This window comes from Oryx dammah, unplaced genomic scaffold, assembly GCF_014754425.2.
Source record: "Oryx dammah isolate SB20612 unplaced genomic scaffold, SCBI_Odam_1.1 HiC_scaffold_18, whole genome shotgun sequence".
In the NCBI taxonomy this organism is placed as follows: Eukaryota; Metazoa; Chordata; class Mammalia; order Artiodactyla; family Bovidae; genus Oryx; species Oryx dammah.
This window is the reverse complement of record NW_024070202.1, coordinates 21,061,034-21,076,128: the sequence shown is the minus strand read 5'-3', so window position 1 is coordinate 21,076,128 and position 15,095 is coordinate 21,061,034.

Here is a 15,095-nt window from a genome sequence, read left to right as displayed (position 1 = left end):
GAGAAATATACCATGTTCATGGATCGGAAGAATCAGTATAGTGAAAATGAGTATATGAGTATACTACCCAAAGCAATTTACAAATTCAATGCAATCCCTATCAAGCTACCAGCGATATTTTTCACAGAACTAGAACAAATAATTTCAAGATTTGTATGGAAATACAAAAAACCTCGAATAGCCAAAGCAATCTTGAGAAAGAAGAATGGAACTGGAGGAATCAACTTGCCTGACTTCAGGCTCTACTACAAAGCCACAGTCTTCAAGACAGTATGGTATTGGCACAAAGACAGAAATATAGATCAATGGAACAAAATAGAAAGCCCAGAGATAAATCCACATACATATGGACACCTTATCTTTGACAAAGGAGGCAAGAATATACAATGGAGTAAAGACAATCTCTTTAACAAGTGGTGCTGGGAAAACTGGTCAACCACTTGTAAAAGAATGAAACTAGATCACTTTCTAACACTGCACACAAAGATAAACTCAAAATGGATTAAAGATCTAAATGTAAGACCAGAAACTATAAAACTCCTGGAGGAGAACATAGGCAAAACACTCTCCGACATAAACCACAGCAGGATCCTCTATGATCCACCTCCCAGAATTCTAGAAATAAAAGCAAAAATAAACAAATGAGACCTAATTAAAATTAAAAGCTTCTGCACAACAAAGGAAAATATAAGCAAAGTGAAAAGACAGCCTTCCGAATGGGAGAAAATAATAGCAAATGAAGCAACTGACAAACAACTAATCTCAAAAATATATAAGCAACTCCTGCAGCTCAATTCCAGAAAACGCATATTTTGAACATGAGATTCAAAAGCCTCGACTGGGACTTTAAAAACTGTCTAAACTCCATCATGAATATGAAACGCAGCATCAATTGAGGGAATTTATAACTTACAATGGAGTAGCTCACACAGAGAGGAAGGCAATGTAGAAGATGAAGGCAGATATAGGAATGTTGCAGACTCCAGGAGCTAGAAAACACAGGAAAAGAACTCTTTCCCAGAGCATGCAGAGTGTGAGTCCCTGCCAGCTGATTACTGACTTCTGGCTTCCAGAACTGTGACAAAATACATTTGTTGGTTTAAAAAAAGAGAGAGAGAAGAAGAGAGGACAAACTTCCCAAAGTTTATGAAAACATTACCTTTACATACTGAAAACTTGATACCTACAGTAACATGGCCAAATGTGGGGAAAGAATCAGAAAGCACCACTTGTTTCTAGATACAGGATTTTCTCCTATGACAAAAAAATTTGAAGTTGCTTGGCAGCTCTGTTGACTGAAAGCTCAAAGAGCTAAGAAAATGATCAAAACAGACAAAAATGAGCAGAATCAGAGTTTAGAATCCAGTCTTTGCTGCACCTGGTATTCTACTTGCAGCCCAGGGCAGCTGCCAGAGAGGGTCAGGGAATTTCCTGCATCCTCAAGTCGCCAGGGGAGGAGGGGGGTGTGAGGGCACCAGGTCCAGGGTGACGTGCAGGTTTGATTCAGTTGCTGACAGCATCCGTATGTACAGCCAAAGATCTGTGTGATTTCCTCTCTTTGAAGAAATTTTGATTGACCTTTTTCTAGTGTAGCTGCTGCCCTTTAAATGATGATGCATTTTCTCTTTTTAAAGTTTTATATAACCCCTAAAGGGTAGTTTCAGAATATAGATAGCTGAAACTATAATTCTTATTAAAACATTATTTTCATTTCAATTGGACCTCCCAGAATTCGATTGTATAAGTATTGTATTTTAAATGAATAAATTAGTCCATGACAACTGCAGCCATAAGTGTGACATGACCAGTCAGAGATATTTAAAATATAAAAGTCTGTTTCTATATGCTGCCAGTTATATGAAGAAATCAGTACAAATAATCTAATATTTACTTTAATAATCAATGACTAGCTTTGAAAATAATGCTGTAGCCACATGTTCCGGGAAACAAACTCACTCAGAAGGACAATGCAGATAGTGGAGAGCAGTTTATTACACCAGTGGGCCCAAGGCAGAGTCTCCTCTTAGCCAAGGACCCCGACCAGTTTTTGTGAAAACCTTATACACCCTAAGTGTACAAACCCACCTCCCCAAATTCCCTGAAACTAGTCTGAACAATGAAAAGAAAGATACAATCAAAGGTAACCCATGATTCATATGCCTTAAGCCTAGGTAGTTAACAGTGGACAATTATCAATAGGCCTGTGGTCATACCTCAAAAAGCATAATAGCATTTATTATTCTATTCTGTTACACAGATAATTAGGGTGTTCTTTTAGGCAATGGAGAATCTAGGTATGAGCCCTGGGGCTCTTCCATCTGGGGGGTCTGGTTTTCCAGTTGATATGTTGTTTCCATAGATACTGGGCCTATAGCTAAAAGTCCACAGTTCAGCCCAAGATGGAGTCCTACTTTCAAGATGGTGTCTGTTCTGTTTCCTCCTTCAATAACAGAAAAAAAACACATGAAAATACTGAAACAACAACAGTTCCTTGGCAAAATTTATTCTTCATTCTCTTTAGGAATTTTTCTCATGTTTTTGGTGTTCTTAATCTTTTGTCCTGATGCTGGGACAGATTGAAGGCAAAAGGAGAAGGAGACAGCAGAGGATGAGATGTTAGATAGCATCACCAACTTAATAGATATGAATTTGAGTAAACTCCAGAAGACAGTGGAGGACAGAGGAGCCTGGCATACTACAGTTCATGGGGTCATAAAAAGAGGTGGACACAACTGAGCGACTAAACAACAACAACATTTTGAAGATGAGTTCAATATCATTTAGTTGAGTTTCTTCGATAGCCCCCATTAAACCTACTACTAAGATTTTTATTGGTTTAGTAATAATTTTATAGATTATTTTAGGGTGCGTTGACATTTTTAATGATGTCTCACATCCACAGAAAAACATACATGAGCATTTAATAAACTGTCTTCCATATATTCAGAATTTTCTTCATTCACATGCTGCACATTTAAGATGTTTTTTCAGCATGTTAACCTGCCAATAATTATGCAAATACCACATTTTAAGGTGTTAAGCTTTTTTCCTTCATTTTTTTCCCTTCTTTCTTTCCTTCAGTTAGCCTCTTTGCATAACCCCTGAGAGAATGGATAAAACAGGAAGATAACAGAAACTTATTCCATGTGTTTCAACTTTTATTTTGAAAAGCTTAAACCTTGGAGGAGAGAGAGAGAATTTGGAGAGGGAATAAAATACCTTCGGGAGAAAGATGGCAGGAACAGTATGTACCATTTCACCTGTCACCACCTGAAACACAAAGACACATGGGCATGCCCTAGCCAGACTACCCTAGATCCGGAAAAGGGAGAAGAGAGAGGCAGGGGCAGAATCTTTAAAGGAGTAGCTATAGGGCAGATCTAGGCAGAAAGATCAGGATCAGCCTTGAAGAAAATTTCCAGTCCCCTGAAAATGGCTATGAAGCAGCAGCAACCTGGGTACACATGACTAGCAGGGCAAAGTCTATTGCAGAGGATAAGAAGAGGGGCAGAACTCCCCAAATTAACAAAGCCTTGCCACTCTGCGGGGCCCCAGTACTGACAATGCCAGGGACATACCACACGAAGCAAGAACTCTTATCTTCTAAAAATTCCCTGAGTCGAATACACACTCACAATCCAACCGCACACCAAACACATACACATTAATAATTATCTTGTTATATTGATGACAGATTTCCTCATTTAGCCCAAATATGCCCCGCATCATTTTGTGGACTTGTTAAAAATTATGGCATGATACCACATCCTTCACATTCTTATGTTAGGTGAGAAATAAAACATTGACACTTCAGTTGCTGCTCTTTATTTTTGTTGAATTCTGTGAGCTAATCAAAAAGTATAGAGCTATGCATATTATTTAATATCTCAGAATTTATCATTATTTGTTCCATGTTTTACTAAATTTGGCATGTATTTTCACGGGTGGATACTTAGGAATGAGGTTATCTGTGGCTTAGAGTTTTAAAAAATTTATGAACTTTTTAATGTCACATATAACACACATACAGAAATGTAAATAAACCAGAGGTACACAGTGTTTTGTGATATACAAGTACAAAGTGATCTCCTGTTATAGCACCTTATTCAAGAGAGAGTATTAACAGCAAGTTCTCCTCAACCACCTCACTCCTTACACAGTTGGAAAGCTTAACCACAAATAAGGTTTGGGTTTATGGGTCTAAAACACCAATATGACTGTTTCCAATTCTTTTTTCTTTTTCCTTTCAAATAACATAATTTCCATACACTAAATGTACCCTTTCATGTATAGTTTTGAGAGTTTTCATGAACATAATCAGTGTGCACCTACCTCTATAAGGAAAGTATATAGTATATATCTCATCCCAAAATGTATTAATATCTCTTCATTCATTTGGAATCAACAAATATCCCATTGTCAGCCCCTGGAATCTACTTACTTGTTCTCTGAGCAGATATATTGCCTTGCAATAATATCATAGAAATGGAATCATACAGTATAGAGCCGCTTAAGTCTGTCTATTTTCAGATAGCCTTATGTAGCTGAGACTAATCCTTGGAAAAATGCCATGTTTGCTTTACAGTTCCAGTGCTGCCTGTTCAGCAACATTTTTTTCCAAACAGAGCTTGCCAGAGCCACTTATTTACAAGAAATAAATCACTTTTAATGTTAGGGAGAGACATATAAAGTTTATTACAATACAGCTTGACAATCACTATGCAAGTATAAATGAAGATTAATGGTGCCAACAATGGAGGAGCATAGACAGCGATGCCTGAGACACTCTGAAGATGGCTCACTTTTCTTGGCATGAAATTTACCACTCCTTTATCACTGGATTTATTTTAGCTGAATTAGGAAGGTGATCTTTCCAGTAAGAAATAAGCGGAAAGTAGTTTAGGCAAAGGAAACAGCAAGAACAATTGTATGGCCATGGAAAATTACATGGCACATTTTGATGTTACGGTGCAATAGATGTGATTGCGGAAAAGGACGTGCATCTATCTCAATTTCTAGTTCAAATACAAGACCCCACTTTCATGTGATATCCTGCCATCTAGATATAATGCCACTGAGTTGTGTCATGCTAAGCAAGTGTAACTGGAGTGGATTACACTGTGACTTGAAAAAATGCTAGACAAGTTTTTGAGAATATGATTAATTAGTGAGCATTTTGTTGATCAGGTAGGTAATTAGAGCCAAATGTCAGTGATTGTATATCAACTTAGGTTCTTATCATTTTTGTTTTTTAAATATTTGAGGGGCAAAAATGAAAGGATACAGGAGCTGTTTTTAAGCAGGTTACTAAGTGCCCTTGTGTATCAATGCCAGGTCTCTCAGCAGGGGGTGCAGAAGTTACTGGGTCTTCTGAGACCAATAAGGAAGCTTATTTTTAACTCCCTCATGAAACTACTGAATAACAGTGTCCATTCAGATCCTTGACCTACCTTTCTTAATCAGCATAATTCATACTTTTACTGGATTAAATTTAATGAAGAACTTTTTGAGTGTCATCAATGTCTCAGTTACTGAGCCATCTTCTGCAAATAACACATTGATCCAGACAATCTTTACTTCTCGGACCTCACAATTTGGAGGGGTTGGCTTACAGGGAAGTGGGAAACTTTCATGAAATAGGTAAAAGTCCATTTACAGATGAATGGCTAAAGAAGATGCAATATATGTGTGTGTGTGTGAAATTTATGGAGGATAAATTAGGAGTTTTGGATTAACATATATATACACTACTATTTATAAAACAGGTAAACAACAAGGATCTAGCATATAGCACTGAGAACTATACTCAATATCTTTTAATAATCTAGAATAGAAAAGAATATTCATGTGTATATTTATGTATAGAACTGAATCACTTTGCCGTACATTTGAAACCAACACATCGCAAATTAACTATATAACAATTTTTTTAAATGGTTACTAGAAAAAGAGCTGTAAGAATGTTCTGTACTTGAAACTATGAGAATTGCTGACATGTTAAGAAAACACTGGAAAAATCAAACCTGAGTAGGTAATAACCTCGTAAAAGATAAGGAACAGAAAGCCTTAAGGCCAGGGATGTGAAAGAAACGGGGACTTCCTTGGTGGTCCAGTGATTTATACTCCATGTATCCAGTGCAAGGGGCTCAGGTTCAATCCCTGGCGGGGGAACTAAGATCCCACATGCTGCGTGAGGCAACCCAAAAGTGGAAAAAAAAAAAAAAACAAGAAAAGAATAAGAGCCTGTCCTATCAGAGGATTGTGATCTGCTGCCTAGGAGCAGAGGTGTGCATTCTGCTCGAAGAAGAGGATAAGGAGAGGGGCCCACTCTGAAGACTTTGTAGCTTATATTTTGAACATGAGGCCTCAAGTAAAAGATGGTGAGGATGAACTGACAGATTTAAATAGACATGTGGGTAAAAATGAAAACAAAAAAGAAGTTATTGTCCATAAACTAGGTGAGAAGTGATGGCTATCTGCCCTGTGTAGTCTCAGGAGGGAAGGAAGAACATGAATGGGACTGAGTGGTGTTAAAGGACCAGACAGGTTGAAGGGACTGTCTGACTGTGGGAGGCGCAATGGAGGGAAATGAGAATGACCTGTAGGCTTTCAGTTGAGAGGAAACAAGGGAATTATTTCTGAGATAGGCGATCATGGAGAAGAATTTTGAAACTTATGTGTAAATGGTGTGGATGTCCAGAGCTGGCATGCTGGGATGTGGAGACCACAAGCTAGCTGTTGAATATGCATTTGGTCTTGTGGGTGTGGAGTCAGGAGAGCAGTTGAGTGGTTGTGCCTGAGGAAACCCTGGAAACACCACGATATAGCAGGGACTGGTGCCAAGTACCTTAAAACACGTCTCAGTTCAGTTCAGTTCAGTTCAGTTCAGTCGCTCAGTCGTGTCCGACTCTTTGCGTCCCCATGAACCGCAGCATGCCAGGCCTCCCTGTCCATCACCAACTCCCGGAGTCCACCCAAACCCATGTCCAAAACACATCTCAGGTTGCTCTTTTCATTTCTGAAATTTTGTGAAAGCTGCAGGGATAGAGGAATGTCGCTGCTACAACTTTAACCCTCTACTTCCTCCTACCTCTCCTCACTGAGGCGGAAGGTGGCAGGAGCATCCTCTGAGAGGCATCTTTCTCATGCACAATCCAGTAGGAGTGATTACAGAGTGAAGAACCTGTCTGCAGGGATAATCAGGGGTGCTGCTTCTTCCAGCTGAACCGTACCTCTTAAAAGTCCATCTCTGAAGTTTCTGAAACTACTCAATCTTTCCCTGAAATACTTGCACCTAGCGAGCCGTGTGGGGCCACGCTACTTTCGGTGAGCACAGGCGCCCGGGTTGCGTGGGCGGTGCGATGCCGGAGCTGGAAATGCCATAGAAGGGAGACAGCACAGATTTGGGGTGGGGTCTTAGGCAGGAGTCATGGAGGCGGGAGCACACGTTGGCATCATGGTCCAAGAGAAGGGCTGGCTGAGAATCCAAGTGAGAACGCGTGGTCAACTCGAACTTGGAGGAGGAACAGACAGGGAAGCCCAGGATGGTCCCATCCTCCCTGTCCCTGCGACCTGGGCTCCCTGACATCTTTGGAACTTGGTCACCGGCTAGTGTTACTGGCCATGAAGAAGGTCGGAGAGGTTGGAGGCTCTATGAGACGACATGAGGAGCATCTTCCTGGACAACTAGAGGTTGTGACTGACCCTGACCCATGGCCACCCTGCCTCGATCCAGACTTTGCAGGGGTCACATTTCTTCCATTGGTTTTAATTTTCCTCTACATACTGGCCTTTGTCTTTTATTTTTGTCTCTGGTATCCTGCTCCTTAAAATTCCCTCAATAATCTCAGTGCTTGTCTGGCTTTCCAGCAGCAAGGAAATTCTAATTAGCAAAAAGGATAATCAGACACTGCTTCTCTTTCGATCCCTCTTGCTACTGTAAATTAGATCTCTTTTGAGGGACAATCCTCCCATTCCCAACTCCTTTAATCTATGCAAAGAAAACATAGCTAATATATAGTGCAATTAAAACAACAAGAACAGTATTCATTCCTAGTTACTGTTTATTTTTCATATAGAAAGGAAAATCAAAGTAAAAATTGGCTATTCTTATTTTCCAAGTATATTTATGTTTTTGAAAAGCTAAATCTGTCTTATATATGTGAAGTACAACTATTTTCAGCTTTTAAAAAGTGCAGAAAAATAATAATTAAAAAAATTAAGTTCAAGATGTAACCATTTAGGATATAATTCTGTCTTTTTGGGCTTCCCTGATAGCACCAGAGGTAAAGAATATGCCGGCCAATGACAAGACACAAGAGACACGGGTTTGATCCCTGGGTTGGGAAGATCCCCTGGAGAAGGAAATGGCAACACACTTCAGTATTCTTGCCTGGAGAATCCCATGGACAAGGAGCATGGCGGGCTACAGCCATAAGAGTCAAATAGGACTAAACACAACAACACACTGTCTTTTTATTATTGTGTGGATTGTAATCAATTTTATAAGTTTAGTTTGATTTGTAAAAGGGGAGCTATCTTCTCACCCACCATAAAATTTTTAAATGAATATTAGACCCAATTTATTAAATCATATCCTGAAATAACTCACCTGTGTATGAGTGCTTTCTTTTTTCTTCTAACAGAAATACCATGTCTTATAATGACCATTTAAAATGGATGCATATTATGTATAAAATATGTATTTATTATAGCTAGACAAAACATTTTGCAAAAAATATTTCACCAAAATTTAAGAAGAAAAGAGACTTCAGGCTTTATTATAGTTTTACTATAGACCTCATATCCTCTTTTTACCCTTAACTTAGTCTTGTCATCTGTCTTCTGTGGGCAAACATTGTCCCATGTTCTAAATGCCAAGTTTCATTGACTGGTACCTCCCTTGCTTTGCTAGCAGATTTACCGTAGTTGAGATGTAATAAAAATCTTATTTAAATTAAAACATTTAGTAGTAAATATGCACTTATTTCAATTAGACAAAATATTTTTTAAAAAACCTTGAGAGAAATTTAATAAGGACGGAAGTTCATTATTTTGTTATAGACCACATGTCTCCTTTTTCGTCTTCACATAAATTGCATTGGCATCTCTAAAATAAATATTGTCCCTTACCAGGTTACTTTGGAGCTCCTATAAAAGCAAAGTAGGTAGTATCATTTAATCAAGTAGAGACAGGAGAGGAGTGAGAGGAGGAAATGAATGTTTATTGAGCATCCTTTATGTTTAGCAAGCATTGTAGGGACATGAAAATATTTACAAACAATCTTCATTAAACTGAAAGATCAGCAGAAGTATCATAGAGTTATTTAAAAGTCATTAGCACCAGAATCATAGCAGATTTATCTCTGACATGTGATATTAGATAATATCCTTCATGTCCAACTCTTCACGACCTCATGGGCTGTAGCCCACCAGGCTCCTCTGTCCATGGGGATTCTCCAGGCAAGAATCCTGGAGTGGGTTGCCATGCCCTCTTCTAGGGGATTTTCCCAACCCAGGGCTCAAACCCAGGTCTCCTGCATTGCAGGTGGATTCTTTACCAGCTGAGCCACCCGGGAAGCCCATAAATGCTGGAGTGGGTAGCCGATCCCTTTTCCAGGGGATCTTCCCCACCCACAAATCAAACTGGGGGCTCCTGCTTTGCAGGTGGACTCTCTACCAGCTGAGCTACTAGGGAAACCCTTATAAACAATCTTCATTAAACTGAAAGATCATTTCAGTTGACGTACCATAGAGTTATTTATGTCATTAGCACCAGAAATATATCAGGTTTATCTTTGACATGTGGTATTAGATAATACCCTGCGCTTCCCAGGTGGCTTCAGTGGTAGAGAATCCACCTGCCCATGCATGAGATGCAAGAGACTTGGGTTTGATCCCTGGGTCAGGAAGATCCCCTGGGAGAGGAATAGGCAACCCACTCCACTGTTCTTACCTGGAGAATCCCATGGATATAGGAGCCTGGCAGGCTACAATCCACGGGGTCACAAAGAGCTGGACACAACTGAGTGACTGCACACACATGCACACACACAGAAGATGATACATTAGTTTTACAGTGTCTGCAAGTAGCTATGGAGTCAATGGTTTTTTAATCTTGTTATAGTTACTTACTAGAATATTTTCATAATATTTGAATAGATATTCAACTTTAGCATCAACATAAAATAATAAAGATAATAAGGTAAATTTTCACTGAAATCCCAATTCAGAACCAGTATGGAAAATTTCTTATGGGAAATAAAGCTATCTTATACCTGGTTCTCTTGAACAAGAAGCTGTAGAGAAAAATAGACTGTAAGTCAAAATAGGAGGAGCCAGTTAAAACAACTGATATATTTCTAAATGTCAGACATATTGTATTCTGAATAAATACTGAAGGCACTGAGGAAAAACTCTCTCATGTATTATACTTAAGATTCTGTTTGTTAATTGTTCACATACTGGGTGTAACAATATACTTTCTTTATTTCTTATGATTTTTTGAACATATAGCCCAACAATAATATATAATGTTATTATAGTGATAGTGAAGTTGCTCAGTCGTGTCTGACTCTTTGCAACCCCACGGACTGTAGCCTACTACGCTCCTGCGTCCATGGATTTTCCAGGCAAGAGTACTGGAGTGGATTGCCATTTCCTTCTCCAGAGGATCTTCCTGACCCAGGGATCAAACCCAGGTCTCCTGCACTGTAGGCAGACCCTTTACCATCTGAGCCACCATTTGCAATCTTTAGAATCTTTTAATTTACACACCAATAATATTTTAGAACTTGTTCAAATATAAAACCAATATAGGTTTGAAAATAATCTTCATCAGTTTTTCTCTTCTTTTACACATGACTGTTGGGGAAATCAGTCCTGAATATTCATTAGAAGGACTTATGCTGAAGCTCTAACACTTTGGCCACCTGATGTGAAGAAATGACTCCTTGGAAAAAGACCCTGATGCTGGAAAAGATTGAAGGCAGGAGAAAAAGGGGATGATAGAGGATGAGATGGTTGGATGGCATCACCGACTTGATGGACATGAGTTTGAGCAAGCTCTGGGTGTTGGTGATGGACAGAGGAGCCTGGAGTGCTGCAGTGCATGGGGTCGCAAAGAGTCAGACATCTGAGCAAGTGAACTGAACTGAACTGTGCTATGCTAAGTCACTCATTCATGTCCGACTCTTGTCACCCTATGGACCGTACTTCTCCAAGCTCCTCTGTCCATGGGATTCTCCGGGCAAGAATACTGGAGTGGGTTGCCATGCCCTCCTCCAGGGGATCTTCCTGACCCAGGGAATGATCCCTCATCTCTTACTTCTGCATTGGCAGGTAGGTTCTTTACCACTAGCGCCACCTGGGAAGCCTCTTACACATGACTAAACTGTAGTTAAGATATCCCAGTCTGATGCTTTACATTGGAAACTGTGGAATTAGCACACATTATCAAGTGGTAATCTTTTCATTTTGTTCATCTGTTTTAAAAATATTCTAGGTTATTTTGTACAGTTATTAACAACAAAAATTCTTTTCTAATCTCATGGTTATACTTGGATGTTATTTGCAATAGAATATGAATATAAAGGGCTATTTTTGATGTGTTCCATACTGATTATTTTTTTGGCATGAGCTTCTGCTGTTTCAGCGGGCATAGGTGGATCCACTTTAGATGTGTCCTAACAGTAAATATCCACTTGCAAATGGAGAGTTCCAGAACTTTAGATATTTTTGATAAGTTGTATGCTGTCATATTACAAGTATATTTAATATCATATAGTTTAGGTTTTGTATCATTTTACATAGTGCTAGAATTTTTGTATCATTATACATAGTGCTAGAATTTCCTAGATCTTGACCATTAAAATAGGTCCTTTTGAAACTCCTGTCTTTTGAAATACATTATATGTCATGAAACTTTTGATTCTTATATTTATCAAAAGAGTTTTACCTAGTGATAGCAGAACAAAGTCACAGTAGTTTTGGCTTTAAACTTATTTTTTGTAGGTAACAGTACATTTGACAGATTTTTTTCTTTATGGGTCTTCATGGTATTCTGTGCATTCATTTAGAATTTATACACCTTTATGTCTTCTGCCATCTCAATGAACTAAATCAACAAAATAGATTTACTGATTCAACTTGATATTGAGTACTTGTGTGCTAGTTCCAAAAGAAAGTATAAATGAATTGGGAAAAAGAAAAGACATATAAATCCTTCAAGTGCTCTGTTTTCAAGAAAGTGTACTTCTAAATGAAAAAAATGAAAATGATACATGTGACTATCAAGACGTTTGATATTAGTGTTACTGACCAGGGTTCTTGGCCTCCTTAATCAATAGAAACTGATAAGAGGCCAGAAAATAAATTCAGGCAAGGTGTTACTGGGACCCCTGCTGCAGCAGAGGGAGAAGGCAGTGGCACCCCACTCCAGTACTCTTGCCTGGAAAATCCCACGGATGGAGGAGCCTGGTAAGCTGCAGTCCATGGGATCACGAAGAGTCGGACAGGACTGAGCGACTTCACTTTCACTTTTCACTTTCATTCATTGGAGAAGGAAATGGCAACCCACTCCAGTGTTCTTGCCTGGAGAATCCCAGGGACGGGGGAGCCTGGTGGGCTGCCGTCTATGTCGCACAGAGTCGGACACGACTGAAGCGACTTAGCAGCAGTAGCAGCAGCATAGAGGAGAGAGAACAAGCAACAAGTTCCTTTGATTGCTTGCTCCCCAAGGGGGTAGGCAAGCTGGTTCCTTTTATGGAATGAGGGTGGGAGTGTGTCCAGGGGTCCAGCTGGAGCGGAGACTTAGGTGCTTTGCCCACCCCTTTGGTGGTGGTGTGTGTGCAAGGGGCATGCACAGTGCTCCTGTCTCTTCAGAAGTGACAGTTGGATTTTGGTCTTTTTGTATCTTATTGTTCATAATTTGCCCCAACCACACATGTGTGCAATTATTTTTAGTACCTTATAGTTTCTTTATATTTTGTTGCCTGAGGAGACATTTGTCTAGATTTAAGCACTGCAGCAAAGGGTTCCAGGTCCCAGTTCCTAGCCTTTTCATTAATAAATAATTTAGGGATTTTAAACTGTTCTACTGCTGTTGATCTTATTTTAATGTTAGCATTGTATCATTAGAGTTGCGTTGTTTTAATGTTAGTAGTTGGTGTTTTAATGTTATAGTTGTGCCTACTTACAGATTTAAGGGGGAAAGATCTTGGGAAGAATTTACGGAAATGTTAAATTGTCTCAGACTCACATTGTGTGTTGGTGTTGGAGAAGGTGTGTTGGTGTTAGAATCGTAGGAACCCAGTAGTCTCAAGAATTGGTTATTGACTGAGTAAACGATTAAAGTTGTTAATCTGTCAAGCATATTAATTATCCAGCATGTACCCAATCCAATTTGAGTGAAACAAATGATTTTTATGAAATTTTTTGTATCTGAATTATTGTGGTCAGTCTATCTTTAAATGAAAAGAATGCTCATTACCTTCTTTTTACTGTAATCCTAAAACTTCATCACTGCAAAACACAGCTGTGCTGCTACTTTGACATTTACTATAATCTATAGTTTTCAGTCATTATCATTAAGAATAGGTCATGCTGATTTATTAAAGCAAGCTGAACACACTATTTAAATAATAAAGTTTAAAGAGCACATAAAAAAGATTTCCTGGTCAAGGACTCCCAGAAATCTTCTTGTGTTATATCCTGTTTCTAATAGTGAGTTACTAACTTGGTTTTAAGAAATAAAATCTAAACATGCCAATTTGTTTTTCAAAAATGTTCTTCATTCAATTTATATATTGTCCTCTATCATCTATGAAATACTTTTATTACAGTGTTTTAATGGCACATGCCTTTTTCACTATTGTCTAAAGTAGAAACAGCCACTCACTAGAAACAGCTTGTAGCTCTAAGAAATAATAGACAGAAAATTCACTTCCCTGAAACTAGACTGAGGATTTTTTTTGGTAGTTAGGAAGAAGTCAAAGGCTTCATTTTACTATTAATCTCTCATTTAAACCATTGCTCAACATGACATAATTTATAAGAAGCCGCATGTTTCCTCAACATGGCAATTTTTTCAGTCTCCCTTGGAAGTGAATTATACTCATCTGTTGCTTATATTGAGATGTACTTCTTTTCTCATTCAGACTGTCACAACATGAAGGATGAAACAGATACATTCACGGTCACCTAGCAGCAATGGGCTCCCCTGTGTGACTGGTTGCATGAGAACTGTCAGTGTTATATAAGGAGTGTTATCCTATCTCTCTTTGGAAACTCCCCTCAATGCCAACCCCACTCCCCTTGCAACCTCCCCGCCCCATGCCTTCTGCCTGCCTTTTGTCTGTGGAATACTTTAGCCAAAGAATAAATTTAATCAGAGAAATGAGGAATGCAGAAACAAAGGAAAACAGTCAAAGGAGACCAAATAATAATAATGTAGTCATTAAGCATAGTAAAGGACATTTAGCCCCTTCTCAAAGACTATATATAATAGTGTGAGCCATATCCTGTGAGCTGTCTTATATGTACTGAAACCCCAGATGGAAGAAGTTAAGTATATGATGACCAGACTGTACCAGGACATGAGCTGCCATAATTCTCAGAATTGGCCTCAAAGAAATGGGAACAAGTGGACCCTGGAATTAAAGGTTAACTAATTTGGAAAACTCAGCAGTGGCCACAGGACTGGAAAAGGTCAGTTTTCATTCCAATCCCAAAGAAAGGCAATGCCAAAGAATGCTCAAACTACCGCACAATTGCACTCATCTCACACGCTAGTAAAGTGATGCTCAAAATTCCCCAAGCCAGGCTTCAGGAATACGTGAACTGTGAATTTCCAGATGTTCAAGCTGGTTTTAGAAAAGGCAGAGGCACCAGAGATCAAATTGCCAACATCTACTGGATCATCTAAAAAGCAAGAGAGTTCCAGAAAAATATCTATTTCTGCTTTATTGACTATGCCAAAGCCTTTGACTGTGTGGATCACAATAAACTGTGAAAAATTCTGAGAGATGGGAATACCAGACCACCTGACCTGCCTCTTGAGAAACCTGTATGCAGATCAGGAAGCAACAGTTAGAATT